The sequence below is a fragment of the Tasmannia lanceolata genome, unplaced genomic scaffold (assembly GCF_043159265.1).
Source record: "Tasmannia lanceolata isolate RefF3 unplaced genomic scaffold, GAP_Taslan_0.1 ptg000008l, whole genome shotgun sequence".
Lineage (NCBI taxonomy): Eukaryota > Viridiplantae > Streptophyta > Magnoliopsida > Canellales > Winteraceae > Tasmannia > Tasmannia lanceolata.
In genome coordinates, this window is record NW_027518685.1 from 24,106,263 (window position 1) to 24,119,270 (window position 13,008).

Below are 13,008 nucleotides of genomic sequence, written 5' to 3' on the forward strand. Positions count from 1 at the left end.
TAACTAATAAACCGAGTAAGGGCATGTTATTGTTTGCTAATCATGAAATTTTTTTCTCTTACTTTTCCTCCGAAAATAATGAAAATTTTTCCTAGTTTTTTTTTTCCTTCCTTGGAAAATGATGAAATTTTTTTTCTTAATTTTTCTCAAAAAAATTAAATTTTCCAGGGGATTTGCTAGGGACCATTGCAAAAGGCATTTCGCGGCTGGGTTGTTGCATGCTCTCACAGGCAACAGCCCAACTGCAAAATGGCTTCTGTGATGGACCCTAGCAAATCCTAGTTTCCAATGTTCATAGGAGAAGACATCAGTAGGGAGGGTGAGAAGTGGTTGTAAAATAAGGAAAACAAAAAAATTTATTCAAAGTAGAGTTTTTGTTTTCCTTTTTTTTTAACTTTTATGTCACTTGGCATCATCTCCTCACTCATTTCCTCAATTGTCTTCCTCCCCCACTTTTCCTACCATTGTCTCAACACTTGGTAAGCTAATATTCCATGAAAAAAAAAAAATTGGAGTTGCCAAACATGGCCTTATAATTTTTTTTATTGCGGGAAGCTTTTGCTTAAATCATTTTTACCTAAAAAGGCATTGACAACTTGGAAAAATATCTTTTCAATTAAAAATATTTAGGATTTTTCGGCCAAGGGGATCTCACTTTTCGTACTATTTGCGTGATGCGGCTAATGCGAGCGGATCGATATGATACCAAATAATGCGAGGCGAATCAATATGATACAAAATAGGGAAAATGACCAAATGAAAGGGCTTTCTACTGACTATGACATTTGAAGAGGGGAGACTTGGAAATAACCAATCTATAGTAATGGTAACTGGTTTGCAAGGGTTTGGGACAAAAATACCCTCATTTTTAAAATACCGTCACATCTCTCTTTCATGGGATGATCCCAACCATCAATTAGAGAGCCACAATTCCTCTCTCTTTCTCTCTAATGGGATGATCCCAACAGTCCATTAGAGGGCCACAATACCCCCCCTCTCTCTCTCTCATGGGATGATCCCAACCATCCATTAGAGGGCCCCAATGCCCCCTCTCTCTCTCATGGGATGATCCCAACCGTCCATTAAAGGGCCACAATGCCCCCCCCCCTCTCTCATGGGATGATCCCAACCTTCCATTAGAGGGCCACAATGCCCCTCTCTCTCTCATGGGATGATCCCAACCGTCCATTAGAGGCCCCAATGCCCCCCTCTCTCCCATGGGATGATCCCAACCGTCCATTAAAGGGCCACAATGCCCCCTCTCTCTCATGGGATGATCCCAACCTTCCATTAGAGGGCCACAATGCCCCTCTCTCTCTCATGGGATGATCCCAACCGTCCATTAGAGGGCCACAATGCCCTCTTTCTCTCATGGGATGATCACAACCGTCCATTAGAGGGCCACAATGCCCTCTTTCTCTCTTGGGATGATCCCAACCATCCATTAGAGGGTCACAATGCCCCGCAGGTTCGTGCACCTCTCTCCGGTATCCTCTGATTCTGAGTGAACCTCCTCTCACAGGTTGGTAGTCTCTCCCTCTCAGTTGTTTAAACCATTGGTAATCTTAAATAAACAACTTATAAACACTCTAAAACCACTGCTAAGTCTATAAAAACCACTTATAAACACTCTAAACCACTGATAGGCTTATATAAACCACTTATAAACACTTTAAGCCACTGATTACCCTATATTAAACACTTGTAAACACACTAAACAACTCCTAGGCTTATATAAAACACTTTTAAACACTCTAAACCACTGTTTACCCTATATAAACCACTTGTAAATACTCCAAACCACTGCTTACCCTATATAAACCACTTATAAACACTCTAAACTGCTGTTAGGCTTACATGAACCACTTATAAACACTCTAAACCACTGCTTACACTGTATAAACAACTTATAAACACTTTAAACAACTGTTTACACTATATAAACCACTTGTAAATACTCTAAACCATTGCTTACCCCTATATAAACCAGTGCTTACATTGTATAAACAACTTATAAACACTCTAAATCACTGTTTACCCTATATGAACAACTTGTAAAAACTATAAGCCACTGCTTACCCCTATATAAACCACTTACAAACACTATAAACCATTGCTTACACTGTATAAACTACTTATAAACACTCTAAACAACTGTTAAGCCTATATAAACCACTTATAAACACTATAAACCATTGCTAGGCTTATATAAACAACTTATAAACACTCTAAACCGCTGCTATGCTTACATGAACCACTTATAAACACTCTAACCCAGTGCTTACACTGTATAAACAACTTATAAACACTTTAAACAATTGTTTACCCTGTATAAACCACTTGTAAATACTCTAAACTACTGCTTACCCCTATATAAACCACTGCTTATACTGTATAAACAACTTATAAACACTCTAAACCACTGTTAAGCCTATATAAACCAGTTATAAACAATCTAAACCACTGTTAGGCTTATATAAACAACTTATAAACACTCAAAACCATTGTTTACCATATATTATACACTTATAAATCCTCTAAACCACTGCCAGGCTTATATAAAATACTTATGAACACTCTAAACTACTGTTTACCCTGTATAAACCATGTATAAACACTATAAACCACTGATAAGCCTATATAAACCACTTATAAATACTCTAAACCACTTATATGCTTAGATAAACCACTGTTTACCCTATATAAACCACTTGTAAATACTTTAAACCACTGATAAGCCTATATAAACCACTTATAAACACTATAAACTACTTCTTATCCTGTATAAACCATGTATAAACACTCTAAATCACTGATAAACCTATATAAACCTCTTATAAACACTCTAAATCACGGATACGCTTATATAAACTACTGTTTACCCTATATAAACCAGTTGTAAACACTTTAAACCACTGATAAGCTTATATAAACCACTTGTAAACACTATAAACTACTTCTTACCCTGTATAAACCATGTATAAACACTCTAAACCACTGATAAGCCTATATAAATCACTTATAAACACTCTAAATCACTGATAGGCTTATATAAACCACTGTTTACCCTATATAAACCAGTTGTAAACACTCTAAACCACTGATAAGCCTGTATAAACCACTTATAAACACTATAAACTACTGCTCACCCTGTATAAATCACTTATAAACACTTTAAACCATTGTTAATCCTTATAAACCAATTATAAATACTCTAAACCACTGGTAGGCCTTAATAAACCACTACTTAGGATTATAAACCACTACTGAGGATTCTTAACCAAAGAAGCTATATAAACCACTTATAAACACCGACTTCAGTAGTGGTTTATCGTAGTGAAATAGTAGTTTAACTTAAGAAATTAGTGGTTTACAGTAAAATAACAATGATTATAAAGTGAAAAACAGTAGTTTAACATGAAAAACTTTCATTCAAGTTTATAAACATGCCTTATAATTGAAAGAGAAAGGAGAGGGCTAGAAATACACACATTTCTATTGAATGGAGGCTTTGTGCAATGGAATGATGGTTTCTAGTGAAGATTTTTGTGATTTTGGAATCTAATAACGTTTTTTTGCAATAGTTGTTGTAAATGGAGGCGTTTTCCAATGCAATGAAGGGTTAGGGAGGCTTTGACATCTAAAAATGAGGTTTTCAGCAATAGAATAGAGCTTTTGGCATCTAACAATGGAGGTTTTTGGGTTTCAAAAATGGAGGTTTTTGGTTTTTCATACGTACGTAGGTGGGAGGAAGAAGAAAAAGAGAGAAAAAGGTGGGTTTTGGGATTTATATTCTAAATGTAATCATTTCAAAAAGGTGATTTGATAGGGAGAGAGAGAGAGAGAATCAAGGGCATTTTAGTCATATGCACTCTTGATTGGTGATTTACAAAACACCCCTCTTCAAATGTCATAGTCAGTAGAAACCCCTTCTATTTGGTCATTTTCCCTAAAAAATAATAGCAATCCGACTCCTCAGGACTCCAGCAGAGTTCCAGCCTCCTTCAAGAGCTTCTCAAGCTCCAAAATCACTAAAGAGGCCTAGGAGGGCCCACACAAGTGCGCTTGGGAGCCCAAGATGCTTCCCCTCGAATGCCTCGACCACCTACCATTTTATAGGCGCGGAAAAACTTGGGGAATTCAATCAACTTTCTATGTGGGACTAGAAGTCAAGGTGGCAAATGGGCCGTGCTGTGCCAGCACGACACAATAATTCTCAGCCCAACGTGGCCCGCAAGCCAGGCACAGCACGGCAGGGCATGGCGCACGGCACGGCCCACAGCCCGTATCGTGCTGGGCCTCTTGTTGTGCCGTGCCGCGTGCCTAAATCCACAACCTGGCATGGCCCACGTCACTGAAGCAAATGGTGTCGTGCTGGCATAGCCCATGTCGTGCCGTGCTGGCCGGGTCTCAGGCCGGCACGACCCAATTGTCACCTTGAACTAAAAGTCGTGTTTTTTTACGAGTTTTCTCAGGGCGTTTACGATCGTAACCAGATACTGCTTACGATTAAGGTATGGAGTTACAATCCTAAATCATGCTATGAGGGGGTGGAAACTGGGAATATTTGGGGTATTCGCCAGTTTTCGGGTTTGATCTCGGGGATCTGGGATTGGTAAGCTCAAGGTCGTGTTTGCAATCAGGCTTTGGCAATTTGAAATTGATTTTTGGGTGTACTTTTAGGTCACAGGGTTCTCAGAATCCTTCCATTTTCCACGCCCATAAAATAGGAAGTGGACGATTCACTCAAGGAAGCGAAGCTTTTAGGGATCATCATTGAGTCATCATCGCGGCAACCTATCGTTAGTTCGAACTTGGAAAAATGGGGTGTTTACAACACAAAAATCAGATAGTGTTTGATGCCTTTATTAAATTCAAAACTCATGTTGAAAATATGCGTGCGTGTAAAATTAAATACCCACATACTGACTAGGGAGGCGAATCTCGTCGGCTATCCTCCTTTCTTCTAACATACAGTATTGGTCATCCTTTGTCTTATCACACACTCACGACCAGAATGGTTCTTCCGAACGAAAATATAGGCATATTATTGAAATAGGCTTAGCTCTTCTTGGCCACTCCCACGTTCCACTTCACTACTGGTATGTTGCTTTTGAATCGGCCGTTTATCTCATTAATAGACTCCCCTCAAATGCATCCTCCTTCTGCCCATTGGAACACTTGTTTCACCAAAAAACCTGACTATAATTTCCTTAGAGGGTCTTTGGCTGCGCATGTTATCCGTGCTTGCATCCTTATAACACCCATAAGTTGCAATTTTGATATGCTCAATGTGTCTTCCTTGGGTACAGCCACGACATCTTGGCTATTGATGGCTTCACTTACCCTCTGGCCAAATCTATATTTCCAGTCATGTCATCTTCGATGAAAAGATTTCCCCTTTGCATTTTAGTCAGCCCATGGGCTCACACATTCCCCTCGAGACCCCAGTCCATCTTTCCATACTTTGGATGTCTACTTCCCACTCTAGTCTCTAGTCCACCATGTCCATCTCCTACACCTCTTCAATTCTCTACTACGTCAATTCCCACCATTCCCCATCTCACTGCATGCCTTCCATTGTCGACCATGTTCCTTTATATGGCACACAAGCGTGTGATGCCTCCACATTGTCGTCAATGGCTCTCACTATTGATACCAATTTCATAACCATCATTGCCTCTCACCTCCCACCTATTTTACAACCATCAACAACCCATACCCACCCGATGATTACCCCCTCCATGGATGGGATTCGCAAGGCCAATGCACTACTAGCCTCCCGTCATCCACTCCTTCCATTAGATGTCTCTGAATTTGAACCAACTTGCTTTTCACAGGCTAAGCAGTGTCCACGGTGGCGTGCATCCATGGTAGATGAATTTAATGCCCTCGTCGTCCCACTATGAATTTTGTGGGTTGTAAATAAATCTATAAGATTAAATGGAAGGCAGAGAGCACCATTGAACTTTATAAATCGCGATTAGTCGCAAAGGGATTCACCCAATAAGAAGGTCTCGATTATGGGGACACATTTTGCCCTATCGTCAAGCTTACAACAATTCGCCTTCTTCTCTCGCTAGCCTTTTCATCTGTTCGGATAATGAAGCAATTGGATATCCATAATGCATTTCTACATGGCACATTCTCGGAAGAAGTGTATATGTCTCAACTCCCTGGCTTCATAGGCCCGCAGGCTCCTTCATATGTGTGTCGCTTATGTAAAGCCATATATGGGTTAAAAAGAGGCCCGCAGGTTCAACCCCAGCTTACCTACCAAAAAAAAAAGACGAGAAAAAGGAGAGAAATGCCCTCAATCAACGAAGGTTATGCAGACAAGCTCTAGTGGTAAGACTAATTTTGTATGATTAAAGCATTAGGATCTCTTTCGATATTGCCAAAAAATAATTCTTAATTATAAATAATATTATTTTAAAGTTAATTTTATTTATGAAAAATAAGGCATTGAGTTTTCCTTTGGAAGCCATTTAACTAAGAAGGTACCTAAGTTCCTTATTATACCTTCATCAAACATTGAAGGTCCATCTGCAAAAAAAATTGAATAGGTCTGGTTCAAGTTATCCTTTTTTGTGAGCAAAAAAGTAGAATTTTTTTCAAATATTTTCCTTTCCAAAAAATTTCAGAAAATTCCAACAATCCAAACAGGGCCCGAAGATTGTACTTTTTTTTGTAGGCAAGTTAGGATTGAACATATGACCTCAAGTTTGAGGTATAAAGCCTCGACTCTCAACCAAACGTGATCCCAAAATAAATTGATGAATATTCAATCTATACTCATCTTGAACGATCAAATCGATCATAATCATAGTGAAGATTCAAACTTGGAGCCCATATACAAATTGCTCCAACATCGTTTTTTATTGTGGCTCGTTGAACACTTTGTTAGTTAATATAAGCATATTTAGTTGGAGAATTGAACACTTGATGGTCTCAATTTCATTTTATTTAATTTTTTTTCGGGGATGAGGGGGGAGGGGGGAATTGGTATTGAAACTCAAATTTATGCATTTTTTATCATGTCAATTTGTCTTATTGCTTCTACTTTTATGCACGAGTGTCATGCATATTTGAGGCCATGTTTGGCAACCATGAATTCATTTTCTATGACACATTAGGTAGTGAGAGACAACTAGGGAGGGTGAGAGATGAAGAGAATTGAGACACTGTGATTGAGGAGAGGGAACGAAGTGGCTAAAAAGTTTGGGAAAAAATAAATTGTATTTTTATTAGAGTTTTTGTTTTTTGCCTTTTCTCACCCTGTCCTCACTCATGCCCTTTCTAGTCTTTTATTCTCTCTCTTCCTTATCTCTCTTCACTCTCAATATTAGTAATGTCATGCCTGCTTTTTCCACTACTTTCTGAGCCTGTGCCGCGGAACCAAACACTCTTACCACTATTTCACTACTCAACTCAACTCAACAAAGCCTTTGTCACAAACTAGTTGGGGTCGGCTAAATGAATCCTTTAGAAAAATTTCAAGAGAAGGTGAAAGGAATCTACCCGGCTCTAATCCCGGCTCTAGTTGGGTTCTTCTGTATGGATTATTTTCTTCCATTCTAATCTATCCAAGGTCAAGTTCTCTTTTATGTTCCTAGCTATCAAGTCTTTCTTCACTGTTTCTATCCAAGTTGTTTCCGGTTTGCCCCTACCTCTTTTTACTCCATCAATTTGGCACAAGCTGCCTCTTCTCACCGGAGCATCCAAAGGCGTACGTTGAATATGTCCAAATTATCTTAAGCGGTGCTCTCTCATCTTCTTCTCAATTGGTGCCACCCCCACCTTTCTACGAATGTCTTCATTTTTAAGTCTATCTAACCTTGTGTGGCCGTACATCCATCTAAGCATTCGCATTTCAGCTACACTCATCTTATGCAATGCTGCTTCTTGGTGGCCCAACATTCTGAGCCGTACAACATGGCTGGCCTTACAATTGTCTTATAAAACTTTTCCTTCAACATGGTAGGGATTTTACGGTCGCACAGATCTCTTGAGGTAAGCTTCCACTTCAACCAACCTGCTCTTATTTTATTGTTAACTTCCTCTTCAATCTCTCATTCGTTATGTAGAATTGAACTAAGAGAGCGAAATATATCCCTCTTAGGTACCTCATATCCAGTCATATTTACTACATCCTCGTCCAGCCTCCTTACATTACTAAAGTTGCACTCAATATACTCTGTATTAGTCCTACTCAGTCTAAAACCTTTGGATTCCATAGTAGTTATCCATAACTCTAACTTAGCATTTACTCCAGCATTGGTTTCGTTGATTAATGCTATGTCATCTGCAAGTAACATACACCACGGTACCTCATCCTGGATACCCTCCGTAAGCTCATACATAACTAGCGTAAAAAGATAAGGGCTTAAAACTTATCCTTGGTGTAGTCCTATTGTAATTGGAAACTCACTAGACGTGTCATCCGTGGTTCTGACATTAGCTCCATCGTACATAACCTTAATCACATCAACATATTTACTAGGCACTTCTCTTTCGCTACTGTTTAAGGTAATTCTAGACAAATCAAATGCTCGTCTCCTCCCTTTTGACTTCTCATTCCACGCATCCAAACATAGTCCTAAAGTTTCTATAAGATAGTAAGCCCGAAGAACTTGTAATTTTTATTTTTATTTTTATTTTAAATATAGTGATTTAGTTAGCATATGGATCGTTGGTGTGTCTAATTTTTATATCTTGTTCAGGACTCTTTTAGTTGCGTGTCAAGATATTTTTTAGCTTAAATTATTTTTGCTTGGCACTTCCCAAGAAAGGATTCCAAGAAACTTTTTGACTATTCTTTTTAATTAAAGATATCTAAAGACGTGTTGATTGATAGTCACCTCTCCTCCCAATTTTCAATTGATTGTACGGAAAGGAATTGAAGCTCCCTATCACCTTATCATTGTCTGTGACTCTATGTCATCCCCTTATTTTAAGACAGGGCAATTTAATCTTTACACGCCTACACAGTACACTGATAGGAGAGTCAATCTTGGGCCCTGAATATCGATTTTAAATTACCAAAATACCCTACTCTATGCATAAATTTTCAAAAAATAGCCTGGGCCCTATAACCACACGCAACAAAAGCCAATTGGAGTCCCTTGCGTGGCCAATACGGCATCATGGGAGAGTCCGGAAATTGACCCAGAATCCGAACACATTTGGTCCAAGGTAAGTGCTTTGGAGGTATTACCATAAATTGAAGGCCTCTCTAAATAAAAATTGAATAGATTTGGTTCAAGTTATCTGATTTCATGCGTTAAAAAAAAAAAAAAAAAGAAAAAAGTAAGAGAATTTGAAAATACTCTTCCTTTCCAAACTTTTCCTAAAAATTCCCGCAATCCAAACAGGGCTTGATAAGCGTATTTTAATAACCCGGTCACTCTTTTTTCCCTTAAGATGGAATCCCATTTTCCTCACATTAATTTGTCAGGAGTCAGAGATATAGGGGTGCAACTTGGGTTGGGCTCAACTCGACTTCGATGGGTTCAACCCAATTTCTGCTCTAGTTGCGTTGGCATTTCCTTGGGTTGTGCTGGGTTAGGGGTGGGAAAAGCCAGCCCGATTTAATATTGGGTCGGATTAGGGCTGATGTTTTGGGCAACTCGGCCCGATCCTGTCCCCCTCATTAATTTTAAAATTTTGTTCTTATAATTTTTTAATTTTGATCTTTCAGAGGATCTACGTCCCAAGTGAGGCCCACTTAGTGCCACTTAGTGAGGTAAGCTTTACAACACAACTTTATGTGTGATTGCACTACAAAAGACATAAAGGCGAGGTATGCCACTTTTGATGAGATTTTTTATGATGAGTGCTGGTGAAGTCCAGTATTTTTTTTCAAAAAGTAAGTGGGGCCCATTTCTTTGGATGGGTCACAACGTAAATAGGCCTTAGCCCATAAATCATCTCCATGGGATGATACTTACCCTAAATCCTCAAACTGAAACCAATTATATTAATCTAAAGCCAAGGGAACCTATAATTGGAAACTGTACCAAAAAGATACAATGTTGGAAAATTTATGTCTGAAGGACTACTTTTTGGCCCACCTACAAAGACACAAAGGCCCTGTTTTGGATTGAGAGAAAACATTTCTCCCAGAATTTTTTTACTAGGACATCATTTTCTTTTTAACTAAGATTTGAAGGTGAGAAATGAAATAGAGGGATATTATCATAAATTGAAGTTCCCTCTAAATAAAACTTAAACCATGCGGGTCGAAGTTTTTTTTTCATTTATAACCAAACAGTGAAATAATAGATTCTGGAAAAGCATTATTGTTCTAAACTTCTCCACAAAATCTCTGCAATCAAAGTTCTTTCTTCCAGGTTCTGTTTCATTCGACGTAAATATGGATGTAAAATTTGTTTTATGTTGTAAAAATGAACATAAAAAGCACACAGGCTTTCTTATCCAGACTTCTTCTACTTGTGTTTTTCCGTGTGTGAGTCTAATTGTCCTATTTGGTTTAGGTACAAGGCTAGGCCACATGAGGTAGCATTACACAAGTGACAAGCAACATGTGCTGAACAAAGAGGAATGCCTTGTGTGAGGGGTTGAGTGTTGACCTCAATGAGACTATCATACGGGAGTGAATGTTAGGTTTAGGGATCCCCAAACTAGAAATAAAATATTTTGGGTTAAAGCTGTTAAGAATTTGTTGTCACATAATATCTAGATCCCCTTCCTCTATTCATGGAAATAAAAGTCTGTTAATTTGTAAGATAGTTATAGAAGTTTTGATGGAAAACTTGCACCAACTCCCTTTGTTTCATAGGTCAGCCCTCCATTATTTTAAACTTTTTCATTGGTTTGGTTGTTTCAAAGTTAACAGCCTACTTTGGAATTACATATCTCTATAGGAGAAAGGGACTTGCATACAAAAATACCGAAAAAGTAGGTGTATGCAAACAAGGTACATAAGATGGGAAAACTGTTTCTGCGCTCGAGTGCGCAGGCCGTTAAGAAAACATGTGGGCCCACATTTTTAGGATGATCCAAAGCATTCATTTGATAGGTCCTTACATAGATAGGGTCTCCACAAATGGAAGGGTTAGGATGATCCTATGGAGCTGATTTTTTGTACACACCATATCCATCTAGCTTTGGATCATCAAAAAAATGTGGGCCCACATGATTTCATTGGCGCACAGCCCCCCAATGACTTGCAAAATCACTTTGTCAACCATACTTCCTAGCCCAATGACCAATGCAGGCAAAGAAATTTTGTGCCCACGGCACCTAATGACCAAGGTTTAAAATTTAGGTTTCGGTAACCGTTTCGGACCCCACCAAAAACCGAAATTTTGTATCACTTTTTTTTTTAATAAATAATGTCATTAAACCGAAATTTCGGACCGAAATTACCAAAATTTCGGTCTGAAATTTGGTAAAGGGCAAAAAATGGAATTTCGGAAAATTCCAGTTTCAGTCCCCACCGGTATCCGAAATTTCGGATTTCGGTCGAAATTTTAAACCATGCTAATGACCAATGCCGGCAAAGTGTAAATTAGTCCAGCCCCCCCAAGTTTGGGCTTCTATTTAGTTCCTTTAAGATGACCATTTCATACTGAGAGAGCGCCTTTAGACCATATCAGTCTTTGGATTTTGCTCCGTTCTTTTAATAAATTACTCGCCATTAAAAAAAAAATAAAGAAGCTTAGAAAAATTCCCAATATCGGGTGCATAAGATTATTTTATACATATGGAAGTTTACTGAAACACAAGTGATAATTACAAAAAAGAAAAAGAAAAAAGAATTAAACAGAGGAGGCAAAAGATGTAAAAGGACAAGACAACTTACTACAACTTCCAACACTAACTCAAAGACTACAACTCCCCAATGCATAACTATGCAAACAATGCAATGAAAAATCAAAGTTAAAACACTAAACAGCTTGATTTACTAATCCTAAGTTACTTCATTTGGCATTCCCCTATGTTAGAGTTTAGTTCACAGTTCGCAAGCACCGGGTTTTAATTTTGCACGTTCAGTTGCCTCCATTAACATGTTTAGTTCACAAGTTCAGTTTAGTCTATTCTGGTAGAGTTTAGTTCACGAGTTCAGTTTTAAGCTTGCACCTTATTAAGATTTTCATAATTTTTGAAGGGTTATTCAACTATTCATCAACCTAAATATACAGGGAATGCATGAAATTTGAAAAAGGGAGAGGTTTTTCGCATTCTTCCCCCGAACATTCCACCAAACTTTCTTCCATTCAACTCCTGTAAAACCAGAATCTATCTCCTGCTGAGCTTAGAAAATATAGACTGAATAAAAACAACACAAGAGGCTGAAAAATCTCTATCTCCCATCGCTCTCTGAAAAAATTTCAGCCTCTTCCCTAAGAGTGGCTCTCTAATATCTTGGTTCCCATAATTTGCTGCTGTTGACTAAATTAAGCAACTTGATTCTTGTTCCAATTTGTATCGTACCAGTTCACAATTTAGACCCTTTCCCAGCGTCCCAGACTACATTTTACTAGTCCACTTCTAAAAGAATGCTTATAATGACCAAACTATCCCCAAATCTAGTACACATGCAATTTGGCAAAACACCTATAATAAAAATGCAAGCAACCAAACATTTTTTACTCTCTCATGCTTGAATCTATGTTAGGAAATTGTGTTTTGGATTGTGGAGGGTAGTGGTTGGCCCAAAGGAAAGCCATACTTGGCTCAATTCAAGACGGCACATGCAATCGAAAGAAGTCTGAAGGCCTAGAAGATCTCTTCAGCCCAAAGGTGTTAACATTTTCGAAAGCTATTATGATATTCGTTTGTTAGCATATTGATAAAATTCACATAGAATAGATTAAAAAGCGGAAATTACCAAGCAGCCACACACACACACACACAACAAATCATGTACTCCCAAACCGCTTCAATGTTTTGGACAAATAGTGGAGAATGTTGTGTACAAACTAGCAATTATATATAATAGAAGAAGAAGATGAGTACTTCATAGAACATGTGTATTAAAAT